The sequence below is a fragment of the Mchenga conophoros genome, linkage group LG23 (genome assembly GCF_057382185.1).
Source record: "Mchenga conophoros isolate Kocher_MC1m ecotype Shallow Benthic linkage group LG23, M_conophoros_male_GT1.1, whole genome shotgun sequence".
Classification (NCBI taxonomy): domain Eukaryota; kingdom Metazoa; phylum Chordata; class Actinopteri; order Cichliformes; family Cichlidae; genus Mchenga; species Mchenga conophoros.
This window is the reverse complement of record NC_140547.1, coordinates 27,070,933-27,094,472: the sequence shown is the minus strand read 5'-3', so window position 1 is coordinate 27,094,472 and position 23,540 is coordinate 27,070,933. Positions and strand designations below refer to the sequence as shown.

Here is a 23,540-nt window from a genome sequence, read left to right as displayed (position 1 = left end):
TTAAGCCAGACTCCCTGGATTTGTTTATGTGTAGCTGAGCGCTGAAGGCTTGTGATCGGGAGCTGAGGAGGATGTATATCTTTCAGAGACCACAATGGTATTTACTCTACCCCTGCACATCTCACCTTGTCTGAAACCTGCACACAAGAGCAAGCTTTCTTAAAAGATCATGTCGTAAGCTGATTTCGACATCTTATGCAAGGTGCCTCGCTGAGGAAAGAATAGTTTGTCTGGTGCCTCGGGCGGAGATTAAAGTCGCTGCTAAGGTGTAGAGGCACCTTTGTGTTGGTAAAGACTCCTTCCCTTTGATACATGGTGTAACCGAGTGAAATCCAACAAGCTCACTGCTAAACGGTGCAGAATGAGGCTAAAACCCTTCCTACCCTTTCCCACAGGTTTGAAAGTTTTGGTGGCGAGTGATAGCGGTATCAGATGTGAGCTATATTGAAAACAGAAACAGAGGGCTACTTGGAAAGAGGCTAGTGGTTTTAAATGGAGGGTGACAGGGTGACCCAAAGTTCATTAGGAAAATAGTCGTTTTAGCACCAGCAAAAGCCTGAGCCATAACAACTCAGCTGTTTTCAGTTTTCTACTTGAGTGATCTCTGCATTCAAATTGGGCCCATGACTTCTGCTAGAGCCACTTTGTGTTCAAAAGTGTCACAAGTTTAGAATCGCGCAGGAAAGTCGTCGTCATATTTTTAGGCACCATGTTTTCCTCACGTTTGGCAGTCTGCACTAGAGCTCGCTTGATGTCTCCAGGCCTTCTTTCTAGAGGAGATTTTTTATTTTTTTGTCTAGACTGCCAATCGTGGATTGGTGACCTGTCCACAATGTAGCCTGAAGGCTAATTTAGATACCTCTCTCTCCATCCCAACACCCACATACAAACATTTTCTTAGCTGCTTATCCAACTTAAGGTCACGGGGAGGCTGAAGCCTATCCGAGCTGTCAAGAAAACTCTGTTGAGGGATGAAAGATGTAAAGAAGTTAAACTTTCAGCATGTTCCTAGGGTCCAAGAGTCAATCAACACTAAAACAACCGTGTAAACTTGCAGATCAGGCGAAACGGCTCTGCCAAATTCACAGTTATGTGCTTTGCTTACGACAATGGTGCCATTGAGGTGTGTGATTATGTGTGTGTGTGGTTTCTATTTTACCCCCATGGGACTACCCTTCCATTCTTTTCCTCCTGCCAGCCTCCTCCTTTCCCCTTCATTCCCTCCCAGGAATAAAGCCAGACACTGCGTCCAGGAATCACCTTTTTAAACCTTAATTGATTTCCTTAAAAAAGAGGCCTTTGCTGCCACCCTGCATTAAAACCCCGGAGACGGGCTTCATGTCAGATTGGCCTGCCTCTCTGCATTTGTCCCTCTCCTGCTACTGCAGCCGGCGGCGGCCTGGGACATTAGTGCCGTCAAGAATTCAGTCTAGACTGCAGAGCAGAGGGGGGATTTAGCAGGGTGAAGGTTGAAGCAGATGACTTTCACCAATTAGGCTAAATCCCCAGCTAATTTAAGGTACCTCTCTGGCCATTGCAACTCCCACAGTGTTAAGCAATGTGTTATTTTGGTGCGCACGCTCATTGGTTGGAACAATAGCGACGAGCACGATTATAGGTGTTAATTTACCTCTGAAAAGTAGAATCATGCCGGAGTGCTTGGAAACCGCAGATTTGAGGCTTGTTTGTTTAGTCATGTACTGTAGCTGGCATGGCTCTGCTCAGGTGATTAATCACCCAATGTGGGTGTGGAAAGAAAGGTTGTTGATTTTAAACCTCCTCCTGTAATATCTGTTGATCTAAGCGTCTCACTTCTTGTCCAACTCTGATAAGCAATCGGTGTGGATATTAAAAAGCTGGATTTAAGGTTGCCCCCCCCCCCTCCCATCCGTCCCTATGGGGAGCAACTTGTAGATCTTCTGCCATGAAGTGCACAATGTGTTCCCGTGGAATGCAGCAAGTCGGCGTAGGAGCTGTTTACGGTCGTGGCTTTTTGCAACGTGTTGGGACGCCCATCTGGTCTGAATCAATCAGGACCTCGTCCCCACGCTAGCATCTCCTCTGGGTCTCCCAGCTGTAATAATATGCCCCGGCTTCACCAAGAGCCCACGGGTCAGATGACCCAGCACCTGAATAGAAGGACACTGAAGAGTCCTAAAGAGTCTTTTTTTCCCGTCTAAACTAAACTTTCTACTCATGATGGAAAGTTCAAACCAAATATAGTCTGCTCTTATCCGTCTGTGATTTGAGAGCGAAATGAGAGCATTCAGTCTCACCCAGTTTACCAACAAGCTAAAAATAAAACCTGTTTGATGTTGAAACTAGATCAATGCATCAGCTGGCCTCACCGGCCTTAAGGAGCTGCTGCAAACTTCCACTCCAGAGCTCTCGTGCGCCGTGATAGCGAGGCCTGAGCTCTGTGGCTTTCTCCCCTAAGAATAAAACAAGCAGGAATCTTTGGATTTTTTTTGGCACCGTAAGCGCCCACATTACATGCACCAAAATATCAGCACAAACTACCACCTTTGCAGTTTTTTAAAAACATCTGGCTTCACCTCTGTGTCACTCCACGCCACCACTGGGCTGCAGAGACGTGACCAGAGAGTTGGCCTGATCGCTGGCCGACATGGCCGCCTCCAAGTTCCAGCGGCAGCAACTCTGGGGCAGCGACGCGGTTGCTCTTTTTTTCTTTTTCTTTTTTCGAGGCAAAGAAGAGCAGGTTTTCTCTGTGAGAGAAGAAGGAGGAGGAGGTGGAGGATGGAGGAGGAGGCGGAGGGAGGGAACATTCTGCATGACAATACCTACATCTGTCTGCCGTTTTGTTCTTTGTCATATCGGGGGCTGTCTTTGTGGCAGAGCGCTGTCGTGGTAACAGGAGGTTAGAGGTACGGGGTGGCGGGCGGGCGGGGGGGAGAGGTGGGTGGCGAAGGAGGGGTTTGTCGAAGGGAGACTTGTGACTCAAACGCCCCTGTGACACAGCTTTTGTTGTGCTTCGATATTTGATCCTCTTAGCAGTTTGCCATGCCTCCGCCCCCTTAGTACCCTCCACCACTATTACTACGACTATTAACACACACATACACACTTTCATTTGCTCTTTCTCTCGTTTTCTCTTGTCACCTGTTAGAAAATAACCTCAGCGTGTTTGTTTTGAGCGCTGTTACCTCCCAGCAAGGTGGGAAACACTTTTCTGTGATTGTTTAAAACCGAGGTGTCAAACTTATTTTAGTTTGTGGGTCTTAAGTAGGCCAGACCAGGGGATATATTGCCTAATAGCCTACAAAAAAGCACATGCAAATGAGTTCTCATGGTGGGAAAAAAGTTTATTCAGACATTTAATAAATCATTGATTTAAAAAACTGATGATAAAAACACCCTGAGAATTCGAAAATCTGAGGTTTAAGGCATTATAGGTGATAATCCTAATACTGCTCTAACCTTGTATTTTGAAGATGCAAAAAGTGACTTTCTTGGAAATATGTCTCTAGTTTTTAAGGACGTTTTGATAGAATAATTATTTTCTTTGTTCCCTGAACGGAGAGACTGGAAACAACCCTGATTGTCTAGGGTTGGGGGTTACGGTTGTATGACCAATGATATCTTTGACCTCAAAGGGTTAACTTGATGCTACAACTAGATATCTGCCATTTAACAAAGTAGAAGCCAGTCTTGGATGCCAAGCTGTGGCATTTATATGGCTTTGTGTGATTTCTCGGGTGCGTTGAATTAAAGATTTTAACACATTGAGGTCTAAGTTGAGTTCAAATGATGACTTCAACCCTAACCCAGAACCTTGTACTTTGGAGACCAGAAAAAATGACTTGTAATTCACAGTATGTCCTTTCTTTTTTTATTGTGGACCGAACTGAAAAGATAAATAGTAAGAAATCAGGAACTTTTTGCTCATTTAATGGTTTACCTTTTACTTTGGTGTAGCATGCCAGGCATTCAGTCAAAAGTCTAAAACTTTCACATTTTCCATATCCATCCAGTGGGCTGGTTTTGACACCCCTGGTCTAGACTTAAAAGCTTTGCTATCGCTATCATGTATCTTCTAGGTGGCACTGATGGGCACGGTTGGTTAAAGAGCAAGAAAAGTTTATAACCCGGCCCTTTTTCTTTCTTTTTTTTCTCTCCCTGCCTTCTCACACTTTCAGGAGAAACAAAGTTGAGGCAGCAGGCCTCATGAGAGACCATTACAGGCCCTTTATTGTTTCAAAGCTGAGGTCATCCTTCTGCTCAGCGTAGTCGAAACAAAGGCCAAGGGTTTATTGCATGCCCGACTGTGTGAAAGGAAACACACTCCAACATTGTTTGATTCTCGGAGATAGTCGGCAGCCATCCCTGCTGCTTCCTCTGAATGCTTGTACGGCCGTATTATCGCTATCAAGCAGGTCGGTTTACATCTGAACCGAGAGATGTGGGTTTTGTTTTGATGTGGGGTTTTATTTTTATTTTTTTTCTGTGTGGATTTTTTCAGTCACGCCCGCGAGCGCCCCAGCCAAAGTGTCGAGCGTGACAGTTCACTCGTGTTGGGATGTCATCCCCGTTTTCCCTGACACGTTGACGGGCGTCAGGGAGGAAAAAAGAAAAGAGAAGAGGGAGGGTGAAGGGCAGTAGAAGTCAAAATCAGGAGGAGATATCTGTGTGAACTGTTTTTTTTTTGCCTTTTCACCTCAAATGAAACAAGGATTTTGAGCTTTTTTTTTAGTTTTTTGGAAATTATTGACCTATATACAAAAGATAAAACACTCGAGCCTTTATCTGTATTTATCGCCATCACATATAACAGCACCCCCCACCCCCCTTCTCTGTGATCAGGATTCATAATAAAGGCTCATCAGACTCTATTGCTCCGGTCACAATGTCAGCCCCCTTTTGTTTTTGATGCAGTGACCTTGATAATTATGATGGTAATTACAATAAGTGGCCATTATATTTCAAGGTGCGGCGACCTTCATTATCCAAATCAATTTGAGTCACTATCAATTTGATAATACCCTAAATGCGTGGCCGCATGGAAGATGCACACTCGGCACGGCTGTCGTCTGCCATATAATGGAATGCTGTTATTGAGATTGAGCCGGCCCCTACTCTCGTCCGCGGCGGCAATCAATATTAACAGCTTGCAAAGAGTTCGGCAAAGGATTAGCCTCCCCCCAACAAATGGAAAGAGATACTTAAACAAAGTGTAGCAGATCAGATAGAAACTCAAGCGTTTGTGGTTAGTGAGGAGGTGGTTAGTGAGGCAGCAGGTGGATATTTCTGAAAATGATATTCACCAGTCGATTGGGAAGACTTGACTCATCCAATTCATGCTTTTTCCCATTGGCCTGTGGAGCTGTTTTGGGGAGATGGCTTCAATATAATAGATGTAGTCTTCTGAAGGACTCCAGGAATCAAAAAGTACTAATACATCTTCATACAGGAACTACTTTTTTCCCACAGCCTACATCCGCCAACCAAAAAAAGTATCCATTTTCTTACATTTCATTAAAACCAGCGTCTTTTGTTTCAGTTGATGTGTATTGGAGAAAAATGCTTAAGACGGAGGCTTTAGCAGGGACATTGTGGACATTTAAAGGGCCAGTTCACTCAAAAAAAATGCTTCTTTGGTAGAAAGAAACCAGTTCCTACATGAAACTGCTCACAGTAAGGTTTGTGGAGTAACTAGGTCATGGTTTCTGCTGGGGTTTTAATTTTTGGTTTCTTTTTGGCAGATTTAAGTGCTACAAGGTGAGCAGTATTTAGTTCCTTCATATCCAATAGTAGGTGGATATCTCTGCAGCTTCCAAACCACAGGAGAAATATGTAAATTTGGTTTTGGAGGTGAACTGTTCCTCAAAAAACTTGGAGTTTTTACTGCGTATGCAACAGAAGTATCTTTTTATCAATATATTAATGAGACTCAAAGTTCAACTGGATCAGAAATGATATATTTAAGCATTTATAATTTGAATATAAACAAAAATAACTTCACAGAAACATAAACCACTGATATATAAGTTAAAAAAGAAAACATCGGTTAAAAAAAAACAAGCCAAAAAATCCCTGCTTTTGATTTTTTTTTTTTTGATTCTCCTGCTTTATTATCCACTCATATCCATGGTCATTTCTAGAAAACTATTTTTTTTAAAACGAGTCTCCTAGGAGTCAATTTTAGTCAGAAGTGACTCGCTGAGATGGAGTTTGTTCACACTAGCTCCACTGTGGAGGATTGCCAGGCCCTGCAGGCTCAGGGAGATCTGTATTCATGTCTTTAACTGTGTTAGGGGAATAAATGTGGGGGGACTTGGCTCGCGAACACGATCCACCTGGATTTTTTGTGACCTCGGCTTGAAAAGGAGCAGGCGTCCTGGCGAAGGCCTATCTCCCTCCTCAATAGAGCCGAGCCACAACGCAGCCTGACAGATTAGGACGTTTTACAAGCCTCTTTATGCTGCAGGAAAATCCACACCACTGAGCTGCACCTGTATTGTGTTGCAGGAGGGGGAAAAGAAAAAAAAGTGCAAGCCAGGCACTTCTCCTGGCCTTGTCCAGCAGCAATATTCGAAGCTTATTAATAAAAAACAGACAATTGTTTGGCAGTTCTTTTGATGTATGTGCCTATTCGCTGCGTAACCCCCCCCCCCCACCACCACCACCACCATGTCTGACAATGCAGGAGGGAGATTGTTTTCTTCAAACAGACCTCCCCCGCCATCTCCCAGCTGAAGCAACTTAGCCGGCCACAGGCATGATTTGTGAGGTACCTGACATCATTTACTGTCCGGGCGACTCATATTTCAAAAGATGAGGACAAACGGTATTGAATGAACCGCCAATATAATTAATGGCGATCATGATCGTGCGGAAATTGTTCGCCCACTTACCCCATTCATGCATTTAGCAGATGTAAAATAGTGATCGGGCTTTGTGTTCAGGGTTACAAAGCAAAAACAGGGCAAAGGGCAGAATCCGTCAGACTGAATATAAAAGATGGATGTAGCCCCAGAGACCCCACCCTCTGGTTTTGAAGCCTGAGCTCTAGACTTATGGCTATGACCATCCTGTGGTTTTTAATTTTGTATTTAAAAAAAATACGATCAAACTTGAACTTATTTGGAGGCAAGGGTGCTAACTGATTGGCTAATGCTTCGATAAGTTGGTTGACAAGCTGTATCCACAGATGCACACCCCCGATGAGTACTAAAGCTCACTGATCTCAGGTAATTGCACTAAACGAGCTCCAGAAGGCTTCAAAATCGCAGGGCAGAGAGGTCATCTTCAGTAATTTGAATTGGCTGAAGTGAGCCTAGCATGAAGCTATGGCCTGTGCCTAACTCTAATGTACTTAAAATGGGGGCGATTCACCACCCTTAAAGCTCTCACAAGGGTGTAAATTAGCTTTAGAAAGCAAATCTGTTTGTCGTGGCAGGTGATAAATGTGTTTATTTCTGTTATAAAGGTAGGCTTTTTAACATGGTATTCTATGGGGATTGACTTACTTTCCGAGCAAGCCTCTAGTGGCCATTTGAGGAACTGCGTTTCTTAAAAACATCAGCGTACATTAGGAGTTACCTTAAAATAATTCTTCACGGGCTCAGTTTGATAGTCAAACGAGTTCTCTGTCATAAAATCTGTCCAGAAATCCCTGCAACAGGTAAAAACACTGGTTCTTGTTTTTCTTTGTTCTTTTGTTTTTTAATCACTTAATTTGTAGGCACTACACTTTTTCTGGAGCCCAGCAGCGGAGCAGGATTTGTACGCCTGTCGTTGTTACTTACATTACGCTGTGCAGTTATAAAAAACAACATAAAAAAACAGCAATTATTTCAGTGACCTCATTGTCATCCACTGGAAAAATGTGTAATTAGCGCATGTTTACAAGTCTGGCACACCTGCAGCTCATCTTTCGTTGTAATGTTTGCCTTCAAGAAGCCGGGCGGCTGCCAGCCACTGTCACTGGCTGTCACCGGGACGAGCAGGAAAAAAATAAAACGAGAGAGAGAGAGAGAGAGAGAGAGAGAGAGAGAGAAGCGAGGCAGAGAGAAAAGAAAACAGAGAGAGAGAGGGGTGAAGTAGAAAAGAGAGCGCCACTGTGTGTGCCATTCTTCCAGAAATCTCTGACTGGCTTAATGCCGTCGTTGCTGTGCATGTGAAGAAATGGGCATTTACATGGGTATACAATAGAGACTACATTACTTACACAGTAGCCTCATTATATCCCCGACGCCTACCTTCTGCCCTGCACTGGTTTACTCACTCCTAGCTCTTATTGTTGGGGTATAATGGCGCTTGGGCATTTCTGAAATTCCCTCATTATTCAGCTTATTAAGGCTGCACCAACTCGATAATCGTGCCGCATTTCGTGTCAAAGGGGGCGACTGTGCTGATTTGCCACATTTGAAGGCTAGACAAGGCTCCGAGCTCAATCCTCCACGCATTGCAGGCGGGATGAAATTGCTCTGTAAATACAGGCGACGTGTAATGCTGCTTTTTTTTCTCTGTCTTTCCGTGACACAATGCACGCTCCTCCCCATAGTCGAACCCGAGGCAAAGTGCACCTGACAGATAACCCCGCCGATTTGGATGTCATTACAACGGTGGGCTGCAGCAATCCGTCAGCACAGACACACATATTTAAACAAGAAAAAACAGAAAAGAAAACACAACAAGCAGCATCTGATGAGCGAGGAAGCATGTTGAAGTGAGGAGGAGGCCATTTGCGTCCTTCCTCTGACTTCAAATGCTCCATAGTTTCTGGGCGCAAAAACCTGAGGGGTTTCGCGGCAGGCTGACAGAAAACGCTGAGAGATTTGAGCAGACGTGTGTCGAGCTGTCACTGAAATGTTGCTTTTTTCCCCTTCCTCCTCCTCTTTCTTCCTTCTTTTTTTTTACAGTAGATTCACTCCTTTGCGATCAGAGACGATTGTCCCACATTTACTTTGAGACAAAATAGGTGTGTCACTCGTGCTAATGGCACTGACAGCGACTGTGAAGCAGCAAACAGGCATGTCAGTGGGAAATATACAGATTTTTTTAAAGAAGGAGAAAATGCCACCATGACGAGTCACCCTGTATGTTTAAATAACAAAAAAAAAGAAAGAAAGAAGAGGGGTGAACGTGCGCTCTCTCTAAAGCTTTGTGGCCTCCGAAACGGAAAATGGGTCACAAAGAAACAATCCGCCGCACAAAGAGCGTTTTTCTCTTTCTGTCTTCACATGCATTGAGTTTAATTATTGTGTGAGGCGCTTAAGCTCTCTCCCTGTTTCTCTTTTTTCTCTATTTTTTTTTTGAAGAATATTCACAGGCTGCTTGGGATGCCAAGAATATGTGGCCGCCTTGGGCTGGTCGAGGACTGCATTTTGCTATGTGACATGTTGTCATATGCGGAGAGGAGGAGGAGGTGGATGGGGGGGGGAGAAAAATCAATTGGCAATTAAATGATACACCTTGTGAAGATGACAAGAGGCATTTGGTTGCACAGGAAGAAGTGGGTAGTGAGGGGCTTTGTAATGAAGGCCCTAATGACTATTCATAAGCGATTTTCAGACCGCTGATCCACTCAACTGGGAAGCTCTGCCCTGGAGAGTCGGTGCTGTCACTTTCCCTCACCTCAAAAAGGCGCCGCAATCGACGGTGTAGGATGTGAGCGAGAAATTACCCAGAATTCAGCCCCGGGCCTGTCTCAGGTCACATGCAGGAGGACGGGAGTTGGAGTGGAAGTGGGGAGGGAGAATCGGCAGAAGGGGTTGGGGGGGGGGGGTGGTAATGCACATCTGGCACACTATAGGTGCCACCGGGGGACAAAAAACTCCAAATCAGGAGGCTGCGAATGCACGGGATTGACAGCGGCGGATACCTTTTCACACAACAGCGAGTTCGTAGCTTTTTGTTCTTCTTCTCTGCCTGGATCCCGTTCGTATTATGGAGCTGACAGAGCTCCATCTGTAGAGGCAGCAGCGGGGATTTATGACTTTGCCGTGAACTGTGGTCAATAGGTGATAAATCTGACAGGGGCTCTTTGCAGTACTTTAAATGTGAGCTCTCCAGGGGTAAGGAGGCAGCAGTCCAGCTGAAGTAAAATAAAAAGGCTTCAACGGTGACCTTTCACCTCCAGCGTCAGAGCATTAGGCCACTTACAGCCTACTGACCCTTTCCCTGATTCTGAAGGATTTGGGGTTTTTAAAAAAAAAAAGATTTCAATCAGATTTTCTGTGATTGTTGACTGTTCAGGGGCATTTCTAGGATTTCTTTGAATGGGGGGACCACAACCCAGCTGGGTGGGGGGAGGGTGAAATTAGAAAATTTTCAGTAATCAGTGATAAATACCAAACTAGCCCACTTGAAAATTGAAAAATCAGTGAGCTATAATAATTTTAATTGTCAGCAGACCACCTGCCTCCATAAATGCACATTAGGAGATACGGCAGCCCCGCACTGAAGCACAAAATTCAACCAGGGAGGTAATGGAGCCAACAGAATGCAGTGTGTTTACAAGACTGATTATGTTTGACTCTGCTGAGAGGAAGAAGTACAGATCAGTGTCTCACATTTCTTTTGATTTAAGTTAGGAGGAGTTAGAGAATAGTAGCTAGTGGAAAAAAACATGCTGCGATTGGGGAGGCGGCGCTTTTTAAGATCTATTATATTAACCACTGATTCATAGCTGGACTTTAATTTCATCAGGCTTTAACTTCACAAGTATATAATGATATTTAAACAATTTCTATGACAAATTTAAAAAATAATGCCAGTACTAATCTAAATTAACAAATGCACCAATGTGTGATCAAAAAAATTGGCAAAGAACAAAACTGGGGGGGAACTAGTCTAGTTATTACAATTTTTTTTATACTTTAAATTAAATATAATCTTGGAAATCATACAAAAACAACAATTCCACTGTGTGTATTATTGACACAACAAAGATTTCTATTTTTACAGCTATATTTGCAATGACTTCAACATTATTATCCCTGAAATATTAAACTCTTAAACTGATATGACAACTCTATTTGTTGTGGTAGGGCTCACTGTGGGGTGGTAGTTAAATAATAGCGCCCCTCTTCACCCTCCTTTAGCCACTCCCTGTCTCCCCTTTGATCCAGGTGTATCACATTCCTCTTCAACCTGCTCACCAGATACCAAACGATCCGCTGCGTGTATACGTCCGCTATCCAAACACAGCATTATCTGTCTGTTATCACCTCGGGTGGCTCACCTTATCTAAGGTAAATACAATAATGTGCTCATTAGGATCTGCTTCATGGCTACTTGGCAGGCGTGTTTGCTCAGTAATAAGAGCCTGTCAGAAGCAGGCCAGGGCAGCGGAGAGAGAAGGGGAGCGTGTACACTTCCAGCACTGCTCTGCAGAACAGTAATTGAATAAGTACCTGAGCAAGCCTGCAGCCCACGTGGCTTTTAAACCCTGATTCAAGCCAAGGGTCTACAGCTTCTTTTCTTTCTTTTTTTTCTTTTTTTTTTTTACCTCTGCTGCAAGTGGCACTCCGCCAAAACGACTATTACATAATTAATCTGCATTGATCATCTGGTTAGCACATGAATCAAATGCCGGGAATAATTGAGTCATGAAGTTTTCAGGTGCCCCCCTTCCTTCCCACCCAACCCGCCCCACTCCACGCTCGCTCTGTGCGTCTCTCTCGATGGTCCGTGGCAGCACGGGTTGGCCAGACAATGCTTTAACATTTTGAACTCGAGGTGACGAGTCAGTCTCGGGTCTTAATGAAGGTTACAAGTTGAGCTTTTAAATTAGGGGAAGCTCAGAAGAATCAGCTCCCCGGAGGAGCGTCGTAAAAAACTTTTCTGCATTTATTTTCTTATTATAAACCGCTTCAAGAATCCAAACTGGGTCAGGTTTCCTCTCTTTATTTGGATTGTTTGGAGCTTTCAGCATGAGCAATAAAAGCCGCACTTGCGAGTTTTAAAAATGGCCACCTTTTATCGTTCTTTTATTAGAATAATTTACTGGTCAGGAGTGGGAAACTTCCTCTTTGTGAGGCCTGGATAGCAAGTGCGGCACGTGAAACTGACCTCATCAACAGAAAAAAAGAAGTCAAGTCGCGTTCACTGCTGCAGGATTTAGCAGGAAATGTACAAATATGTGCAGGGGGACTAACGGCGTCCCTATACAGGCACGGATGGTGGGAGAAGGTAGTCGGCTGCAGTGAAGGGGAGAGAGGAGGGAGTGAAAGTGAGACGTGTAAATCAATGCCTGCTCTATCTCATCCAGATACGAGCTGTGTGTGTGTGTATGTGTGTCTTTTTTCTTAAATCAAGTGAAAATCCTTTTCATGTATACCTCTTTCTAACACAATACAAGAATTTAACATCTAACTTCTTTTGCCATTTTGCCTCATTTTGTCCTATTTCTAGATACTCAAGCTGTTTTGGAAACAATAATATTAGCTCTGAAAACATTTTGAAAGAAGACAGGATGAGGCTGAGAAGCTCTACGTAGACTTGAAAGTTACAGAAAGTCTAGAACTGCCTTGAAAATAGAATAACAATGCACTATACATTTTCTTGCTAACACCAAATTTCACTTTCGGATTTTAGCTATCAGTAATAAGTGTTATTGTCCCATTATGGCTTTCTTCCATCACTAATTAGCAGCTTTTGCTGTGCGTTAGTCTTCCTTACGTTTGTTTTGTCAGCCACTTTGAAAGCACTTCATTTATTTCAAAAGTTTTCTTCAAGTCAAGCTTGAATGATGCGACACAGAAGGAAATTCTCTCTTCTAAGTAAATTTAGACTATTTTTAACACTTGAAAAGAAAGTTTTATTGACACACGATTAGTATTTACATAAAGGCGATTTAACTTTTTTCGATGCTGTTAATGCATTACAGGGATTTTTTGGGATGCTGATTGTAGCAAAACTCCAGCACTTTATGCTGTGTTATTATCTTTTAAGTTGGTGTAACAACTGTATTCTCCCATGTCTCTCGTAGCGTACTAGGTAGGTATTTAGAAGACAACCAAAAGATAAAAAGGCAAAGATTGGCTAGTTTTGCCTGTTTTGAATGCTAAAATTCATATTATCAGTTTTTCCAGTCCAAGGTGTTACAGCTTTGCAGCTGTTACTGACTAAACTTGGGAAAACATATTTGGGAAAGTTAAGTTGGCAACAGCTGGGACTCACACCATTAAGAGACTTATGGCATTTAAATCCATACATGGAGCCCAGGGCTTTTCAGTTAAAAATGTCGGAAAACAAGGGGTTAAACCAAACTTTTGGATCTTACTGCCAAGCAAAAACAACGGAGTGTAAGATAGAAATCCTCCATCCAATCGGCTGCTTTAGTCTGCGTTTGAGCCCTAAAATATCGGTTTTATCAAAACAAAATCAGTGTTCACAGTAAATTACTTCCAGAACTTTATTTTTACTGCAGATGTTTGCCCTGAACATGCTGTCAGATCCTGACCTGCACTTGATTTTAGCAAACTAGTGCAACTTTAATCCCTGTGATTATCTCTAAAGTAGGTATAATAACGCTAGAACAGCGCCAAATGACCCTTCATCCCAAACTGTTCTGGAAACCAGTCGATCTCTATTGAAAATATTCTCACTTGGTTTAAGAGAATTAGGCTCCACAATAGACTCCAAATGACCTGATGATAAAAGGAGGATTTTTTCCCGTGAACGAGGGAGACGGAGGACTAGCTTACCTCTCCACTCTCATGGGCTCAGTCGGGGTCAGCTGTAGTAGCTAAGTAGTTTTAATTGAAGCAGCAGTGCCATCATTAACATTGCTATCATTATTACAAAGCGAGCAGTTCGGATCATACTTGTTTCCCCAGCTGCCGCCGCCGCCATTGCCGCCGCCGCCGCCGCCGCCTTTTACCAGTCCACCCCCAGACACCAGCACATCATTATGCGGTGGCATCTATCAGATACTAGCTTAATTAGGGCCTGTACAGCACATTAAGCAAGGGGAGTAGCCAAGCTCAAATATTTATAAGGTTGAGTATATTTATGATGTGTCATAATCCCTTATTGGAAGATTTCAGCAGAGGTTTCAGAAAGCAGACCCTCGCTCTCGCCGTCACCCTCCTATACATTACCTCTCCTGCATTTAATATAACGCACCAATGTCCACCAAAATGCACTTTCAGCAAAGTTTCTTCAGGTAAAAATATATTTGTTGCGTTGCTATGTCTGTTGTTGCTACTGTACATGCACAGACAATTTGAGCGCCCCTGAAAACAAGATTAGCTAATCTAAGGAGACAGAGAGTCTGAACTTTTACCTGTTGAACTATGATTGTTATTTTTGCCTGATACGCCCTATCTGCAGGCACACTGTGGTCTTATAAACAGCTCAAATACTTAGATTATACTCTTGAATGATGAAAATACTCTTGCAATATAGAATTCCTTGTCTTTATTTCTCCTGTCCTGAGTGCAATGGGGTTAACTTTGTGCTATTTTTAGAGAGTGCAGGTCTGAGTGGCTCTGAATGGCACTTCTGCCTCCCCTCTCTGATAACTCTCCTCGTCTCTTTTTGTCCAGGCGAAGGTATCATTGTTGTTGTTGTTGTTGAGAGCCCTTCTCTTTCTCTCTCTTTTTTTTAAATGCCTCGCCTTGGGAGAAACCACAAGGGTCATGTTTATTTAAAATACAAAAACATGTTGCCTGTCCTTGTCCTTAAAACCCACTCACACTCTCTCTCTTTTCTATGTGAAAGGGGGGAGGCAGGTAAAAGTTGTGGAGGAGTGCAACCAGGATTTTAAGCTGGGCTATTTCCTCTATTCAGTGGGAGACAGAAAACGTTGGAGTTGAATGAGAGTGAGAGCAATTTAAATGTTGTAAGTGCAATGTTTTCCAGTCAGGGACACTCCAGGGGTGTAGTTCAGTAAACCTGAACAAAGTTAACAGTGAGCCTAAAAGTATGGATGAGCAGAAGAAATATATGACAGTAATGGTCAAAAACCAAATATAAATGTTTGAATAGCTAGAATTGTTGTCAATAGATGAAACTGATAGCTAATACTAAGCTAATAATGAATTAAAAGATTCTTAGCTAGCAGTAGTGCTACCAGTTGATGCTATTAGCTACAAATGGCTGGCTAAACATAAAGGATAATACATGACATAGCTAGCTAAAATTACTTATTGATAACAGATTAACTGTTGAATTAACTAAAAACTAAAGTAAAAGTAAAATTTGGAATAAAAAAACTGGACTAACTAACCGGACTAACTATTTAAACTTGTAGATAAACATAATGGATTGTTGGCAGAAATAGTTAGCCAAAATTGAGTCGTTAATGGACAGAAACATACTTATAAGTATGAATATAGATATAAACAGTAGAAATTGTTGGCTAACAGTGTGAATTATTAACAGTAATTACTGGCTGACAATGTAAGTGGGAGAACTGGTAACTAAACATACACAAAAAACCTGTTAAATTGAGTAACTTCTAAGATATGATATACACAAATGGTTGAAATTGCAGTTTCTCTGTAATAATAAGCCAGCTTTTCTTTTAAAGTATTTTTTTTAATTCCTGGGGAAATAATGGCTAAAAACAAACTACCAAACAATCAGACCGCCAGAAAAGTTTCAGTTCTCCAGCGTAACCTCCACCTACATCGCTCAGCTCGACGGCCGAGGGCAGTAGCTGTGACCCTTATAGCAGCTGGCCGTGATGCGGTCTCGGCGTGGGCAGGCCTCTGCTGTAACATCCCAGCATCCAGGGGATTGCTGGCATCCAGAGCCAAAACCTTTGGAAGAAAAAAAATGAAGGAAAATTCTCCTGGTCACTAAAATCCTTCCTTTAAGACGCTCTAATACAGATTGCAGTGGAGGAATGAGGAACCGTAAGAGGCCATTTCTGCTGACCTCAACCACAATACTCTCTCCTCTCGCCGGGTGAGTGGAGAAAAGCACCGCTCTTAAGAGTTCAGCCGGTTGTTGTTCACCAATCACTCAGGTGGGGAAGTAAAATGGTGCTCACCTCTAGGTGTAATTGAGATTAAGTCGCACTCTCATATTGTGTGGGAGGAAACAAGTACTCTCTTTACAGGGTGCAGCAGCATTTTAGGGCGAGTCACAGTTGGAGTGCATTAGGGGTTTTATGTTGTTTTGCCATATGTTGCCAGAACAGTGTGTCAGAGTGGAAGAGAGAAGGAGGGAGGGAGTGTTGAGTCATATTTTGATTTTAGCCATTCAACTGTTATCCAGAGGAGCTCATGCATGATGTCAGAGGGAAATACTCTGAAACAGCCAGCGAGGAAGGGTTTCTGACTGAAACTGAAGTAACTGGATTTGGCACAAGCTGGTGAAGAAATTAAAAGCTGTAAAAGAGCCAGAGGTTGAAAAATACAGCAAAAAGGGAAAGTGGAAAAACCTCAAAGTCTTTATATAAGGCTTGTTTATATTAAAGTCACCTCAAAGCAATAAGACATTAATGTCTCTGTAAGGGTTGTACAACAGGACGAATCTATTGATTATTGATCAGCAACTCTTTGGTATTATCTCTCACTTCATCTAGCAATTTAGACTTCTGCCTTAAGGTTGGGATACGAGATGGATGGATGGATACCTCGCTGAGATTCCACTTCAGTAAATAACTGCTTTCAAAGTAACTGCTTTGGATTCAGATAGACGTCAATAGATATATTGGCAGTTGCAGGTTGTTGAACACATTTTTAACTGTAGCTTTAGTGCTTTGTTGGTTTGGTCAGACTGGTGGAGCTGGTCTTAACTTAACAACCCTTGTGGATGCTAACCTGAACTAGCAAACCAATAATGGTTAGCGTTGGTTTTTAGACCTTTTATAAACAAGGCTAGTTTCAGAAACTAGAAGATGTTACCTTACAACTGGAGCCTTTCTAGAAAAAACGTGGCCTTCCAGTTCACATGTGAGTATGTCAGAGGAATAGATCTGAATCCTACCCTTAGCCCCAACAGGTTGTTCTCAAACCACTTAGGGTTTGCTTGGACTGGAGTCAGAGGCTAAACAAGCCTAGTTTCAAAAGCTAAAAGATGTTACCAAACTGCTCAATTCCACTTAATCAAAGGTTTATAACCCTAAACCTTACTTTGGGTCACTGGCAACCTGGTAGATGTTAATAGGTTAGAAATCCACAGCCAAAACGAATAATTAAAAAAAAAAAACCACTGAATAATCTCGAGAAAACTACTATCGAGGCAAGCCAAGGAAAGCTGATAAGATTTCTTGATAGTTGCCAAACAACGTCTGACCTCAAAAGTAAAAACAAAAGACCTGATGTAAGCAAAGAAACTTTCCAAATAAAGATCCTTTGGACTTGGGACAAACGCAGTAACTTCTCAGACAGGTCGATTTGTTTTATTGAATGTTTTTTGCTGTATGTACAACTAAAACACAATTTTTTTTCTTGCTGGGCCTTTAAAAACTTTCTTATAGAAGTGCTTAAGATATTTGGTTTTGATATTTAAGTAAACCCTCCCAAACTCTGGTTTGCTTCACCCACCTTTCATTTGCAGAATGTAGTTCACACAGTACCACCCACACTATTAGACTGCCAAGTGATCTCAGCTCAAAATACCTCAACAAAGACCACTTAGCACCAGAGATGGAAACAGCAAGGATTTTGACTTCACAACCATCGCTTTAAATACCTTGAATCTGACTGTAGGTAGTAGTGCTGATGGTAATAGTATCCAAATGATCTGTGGCCTTCTGCCCCGACTCGAGAGCAGTGCAGACAGCCCATGGGCAACACTGTGGGAGGAGCCCAGCAGCTCCTCCGGCCTCCTGTGAGGCTCCCCGTGGTCTCCTCTTCTCAGCTCCTCCATGCTGTAGCTAGCGTAGGAAGGAAAAACCTAGGAGGGAAAGGAGCAGGGCTCGTAACAACGTGTATGAATACAGCGAGCCTTTGGCCAGGTGGTTGGTGGTGGGGTCTTGCTTTTATTGATTTTCGTTACTTTTCTGACAAACATCCTCCTCTTTGTTTGGCCACTGAGGGCAACGAGCGGCGCGAGCAGCGTGGGGCGTTTAGAGTTTAAGAGCGAAAGCCGAGAAACCGACTGTGCTGCCTAGCCTGGGAAACCTTTGCCTCCTTATCCTCGTCTTCTCTGCGTTTTCTGTGCTCCCAGTGGAGCGCTAACACATTATTATGCATTTTGCTTTATTTTACTGCATTGATTCAAAGTAATTTGAAGGTTCTGCAGGGACTGGTACCTGAGTTTTCTCGCAGAGAGCTCAGTGTGAGCTTGTGTGTTAAAACAGCGGGGCCTCTGCTGGATACCGGGCCTGTTTATCCCAGAGGGAAATTTTAAGTGTCAGCGAGAAGGTGGGACACAATAAATACATTATATCGTTGAAATACTGAGAATCCAAGCTGTTGGAGTGTTACTTACTCTCCCTAACGGTTAGCCAGAAAGGACATCCTGCTATGTTCCCAATATATATCATATATTCTCTCTTTCATATCTGCTCGAGAGCCGCCACTTCAGGAAACCCACCAAGGTGTCCAGTCGTTCACAGTTCCAGCCCTTCAACCTGTCAGACACACTTTTATGATGCCAAATCCCTCTATTCATTTTTCTCCTCTTCGGCACAAATATATTTTCCCTTTTTTTCACCTCCTTTCTCTCTTTTATCAAGGGCAAACCTGAACTCCATGGAAAACACACACACACACATCCAGGGCTGGGAGATCTCCAGGGCCTGTCATTTTACATTTACATTTGAGCCGTTTAGCTGACGCTCTCATCCAGGGTGACTTACAGAGACAGTGCAACGGCAGGGCTGAACGCGAATGGTCAGATGTAGGTGAAAGCAGGAGAGCCGAAGGAGGAGACGTCAGGTTTATATGTATTTATTACAATTTGGGGAGCTGGTTTGGTGACCTTCTGATCCCTGAAATCCATCTTTCAAAAATTTAAATTTCAGATGGGTGTGATAAATTCAGGACAACCCACGCTTTTGTTTGTGCAACACCACCTCCTTTGCTTACATCTATGTTAAATGTGCTGTGGAAATCAAGCCCTTTTACTCAGCGGAGTTTATTCTGAGAGTCTGCACCTGGCCACTTGAATTATTTAAAGGTGCAAGGAAGCGCCTCTCTCGCAGGTTGTAAAGACCAAAATTGCTTCATCACGCCCGTCAAATGAAAGTATGCATACATTATTCAGTTGAACCCGAGGAAGATCAGATGTTTCCCCTTCCCTTTTTCCAAATGCTAGCATCAAATTGAAAATTAAAAAAAAAAAAAAAAACTCAAAACAATCCACGTTTCTTCTTTAAAGAAGAAATTATAAAACACGCACACCTTAAATTGCTCCATCTGTACTCTGTCCCTGGACTTTTCTTCCTCTAATTGTTTCTCCTTTCTATCGACTGCCTTATTCATCCACTGTTCCACATAATGAGAGATAAGTCGCTTCATGCCATCAAGCACCTTTCTCATTTGTCTTGCACGCTAACACACATGCACTCATATATATCTGTGTACAAACACACATCCACCCCCCAAACACACACACATGAGACATCCGTACGCACACAGCATTGGGCCTAGGGCCTACTGTATGGCACTCTTATCTGCAACGCACAGACTTAGCATTGTGCCATCAACAAGCTGGTGTCTCCCAGACGCCACCGCCGCACTGATCTCCTCTCAGGTTGGACTTCTTCTCCCCTTTTCTAAATTGACGTTAATTTAGCATTGCTAATCAAATGGGATGGTGTCTTTTTTTAAAATAAATCGCCAAATTCGCTCAGTGTCAGAGGTCCTTTTCCACACTGGCAATATTGTCTCTTTTTTCCTTTTAATTTGCTGCTCATGTATGCTATGAATATCCCCACGCCGTGCATAATGTAATTAAGTATGACCAATGCTGCGCGGGCAGCCGTCCCAGAGCCATTCAGTTGACTAACTCAAAATATAAAAACCTTATGAACTGCCACCGCTTTGCTGTTCTGTCGCTGAGCTCTTGTGGCAGTGACACCAGCTGCGTTTATCTGAAAAGCTGTGTTGTAGTTCCGATTTACGATGTTATTTGTCTGAACTTGATATGTATTTTCTATAAATGTGACAGTTAAAAGCATCTATTAGATAAATACGTATTGTGTGGCATTGTGTGATGCATTTCAACCTAATCTGGGCTACTTTTGGCTCAGCTACGGCACTGACAAACACAGTGTGGGCCAGACATGGGCCCAAAAATCACCAGCCAGATTTGACACAGGTTGTGTTGGCACAAGTTTGCTCAGTTTTCACACACATTTCAATCTAATCAGTGCTATTTTGAGCATTTACAACCTTGACAAATGTAGTACAAGCCAGACATAGGCCAATGTGTTATGGAAAGCATTGTGCGGATCAGAGGTGGCACAAAAGTCACGGTACACCTCACATCTGGCCCATTAAAGGTGGACTTGGAGCTACGACTCACCCTGCCGTCACACGAGGCCAAATGTGGGCCACGCTCTGTCTGTAGCAACATTTCAAACACAACATAAGTTTGGCGCACAAAGTTCAACTTTTCTTGATGATAAAACAGCTCCCGTTGCTCAAGAAAATAATTTCAAAATGGAAAGCTAAAGTTCACCGGAAAGCTGTGGGAAACACGAAGCTGCTGTCTGCTGTAAAAGAGAAGGGACGGGCGGATATATGTGATCCTGGTGATATCTGGCAGGTTATTGTTTAGACTTTTTTCCTAAACAGCTTGGAAGTCATGTTTGCAGATTAGTGTAGGTTTGCGTTCTTGAACATTTTGACGATCTTGCAAAATTTGAAACTTGGATGCTGTTTCATGTGAGGGAGAAAGCAGAGCAAGTGTCACAGTGTAACAGCTCAAGAATCCCAAAAGGAAACAGCTGCATGGACAGGCTGAAGTGTTTCTGTGTGTGTGTGTGGTTGTGTGTGTGTTTGATACGGGCCTGCATATTGCCAGCATGTGTTTTCCCATAGTTTCCCAAAGCCCCTGTGTGATTACGTGTTCGGGGCAATGTGTTTGCATAAGAACGGCAAAGATTGCACCAGATATTTTGCAAGGTTTAGGGTAAAGCCTGGAAGTGCAGTTGTTTTTAAGGAATATCCTGCCAGGTGTAGTCTTCGGAGTTGGAAAGACAGTGTCTTCCAGTCTTCTCAGCTGTTGTTCTGTCATTCCAAACGGGACTCGGGAGAGATTTCGGGAGGGGGGGGACTTAAGGGAAAGCTTGGCTGAATGTAATTTCTTGCCATCCTGACAGCACCACGGAATAAAGTGGCGCTCTCCTCCTGGGTGATTTGGGGGGAATTGCTTCTCAGGGTGACAAATGATTAGCCATTATCTTGAGCAGGATTTGATTCCTACAAGCAGGAAGGCAAGTCAGCTGACAGTCAGTTGCCCGCCGGACAGACTGCGCTGAGTCAGGTAACTTCACGGGAGGATACAAGGGTGTACTCACAGGAAATGAAGTTGCCGGCCATGGCTAACCCCCGCCTCCTTCTCCTTCCTCCCTCTATGAGGGTCCCTCCAGGACAAAACCTAATCTGCTCTGTCAGGGGCAGATTATGACTGTTTAATTGGAGATGGGCTTCGCAAACAATCGTACCTGTTGTTGCTCAGTTGTGCAGGTGTTTTACCGGTGCTTTTCATCACCATTGAGCATCCGAGAGTTGTGGAATAGGCCCCCAAATTACAAGGTTTTAGGCAGGCTGATATCTATGACCCCCACTCGAAGGATCAGATAAATGCTCGAGCTTGAGATCCATTGAAATCATGATAAATACTGAGGTGAACTGGTATTTATCATCATTGTACATCCAGTAATGACTCTTAGATTCCTAGAAAATACCTCACTGAATTACTAGGTTTCGAGAGACTTATATCTGTAACCCTGAGTGGAAGGATCAGGTAAATGCTCAAGCTCTTGAAAACCTTCAAATCATTTGAAATGATAGTAAATGCTGAGGTGAACTGACATTGCCTCTCTTTCCTTTATAGCGAGACCTAATAAAGAGAGCTCATTGCAGTGTAAGGATTTCTGACGCATTAATCGCCGGGTAGACTTCAAGCCTTTGTCCGTCTAATGGCTCTTTGGCACCTTGGATTCCTGTTGGAAGCCAATTTGTTGCACTGACATTGAAGCGGTGTAGCGGCTCAGCAGCAGCGGCGGCCACATTCGGTGAGAAGAGTCAAGGTGTTAAAGCTTGATTGGTTCCTCTCTGTGGTGCAACGGGCGGCTGATTGTCACCCCATGAACACATGTTTCTCAAATGGGAAAATGTGTAGACATTGTCCTCCTTTGCACCTCGCCGTGCCCTGCACAGATAAGAGAATTTGAGAGTTGTAGTCACATTAGAGGAAGAGCTTGAGAGGAGGGAGAAAAATGTCTGAGCTGAAATATTCCTGTGTCGCAAGAGTAAATAAGTTCTCCCCATGCCAGCGAAGCCCCATGTGATCAATTAGCTGCCCATTACCATAGATACAGAGAGTTTCTTACGCAACAGCTTGCTTCAAAATTTGAGTGGAGGACGGGTGAGGAGGAGAAGAGGGGGAAAAATGTTTAAGGATCTTGTCAAACCTCACCTCTGGCTTGAACAAGCGTGGCGGGAGGCTCTGGCACGTTGTCCAGGTCATGAAAACAACATGAAAACGTCTCTGTCAGCCACTCTGTTTTCATTACCTGAAACAACAAACAGTGTAGAAAAAAAATAGGAGACGAGGAAGGAAAGAGTGAGTGCTCCCTTGGGGCGCCATTTACTTCCTGTGTAGATGAGGAGATAGGTGAAAAAAGAATACTTGGCTCCTGAGATTGGGTTAAGATTCTCACTCTTGTCTGTTCTTTTTTTCCACTTGCTCTTTGTCATCTTTTATGGATCCAAGCTTTTTCATCCAAAAATCCTCATAGTCCTGGCAGATGGACTGAAGAACAACTTAATTCAAATAGCTTTATCTAAACTCATCTTTAAACTAGATCTGAATTAATTTCAGCTTAGCATTTGCTCTGAGTATTACATTCAGTTTACCATTTATCACTTTAGCATAGCTAACGCTTTATAGTTTCAATAACGCATTCACAGACTACTTTTACTACTTTATTGACTAAGCATTTTATTTAGTCACACATTTTAACTACTTATTCGTCAGGTTTTGCTTGTTTATCCATACAATTAGCTAACAGTTTAGTTTACACTGTTATTTCATTCTTGAGGTAAAAACACAAACTGATAGCAATGGAAAAAGTTTAACCACTGACCGGTACTTACGATGACGACTTCAGCTGGTGTTTATAAAAAAATTATATAAATCCGTATTTTTTGGGATTCAATATGAACTGCTAGCTAGAAAAAAATAATTGGTAGTTGTAATTATAAGCGGTCATTTTGAACTTTTAAATCTTTCTTTTATCTGTTTCAACCAGTTATCCACATTTAGCTAAGTATTGTATTTTTCTCTTTTTCTGTTAGCTAACAACAATTCAGCAATTTGTTCGCTAATATTAGCTTGCTATTTTAAAATTTTATTTACTTTTTACCATGTTTTTACTAATCCAGCTGTTTTAGCTAACAATTTTAACTGCTTTTAGCTGGCAATTATAACTACTAGCC

The 23,540-nt window shown here is 42.8% G+C and overlaps 1 protein-coding gene across 4 annotated transcripts in view; it reads left to right on the top strand.

Moving 5' to 3' along the window:
* The window catches only part of zeb2b (zinc finger E-box binding homeobox 2b), a 98,596-nt gene that overhangs the window by 31,475 nt on the left and 43,581 nt on the right, over positions 1 to 23,540 (top strand). The gene's annotated exons all lie outside the window — the stretch shown is intronic.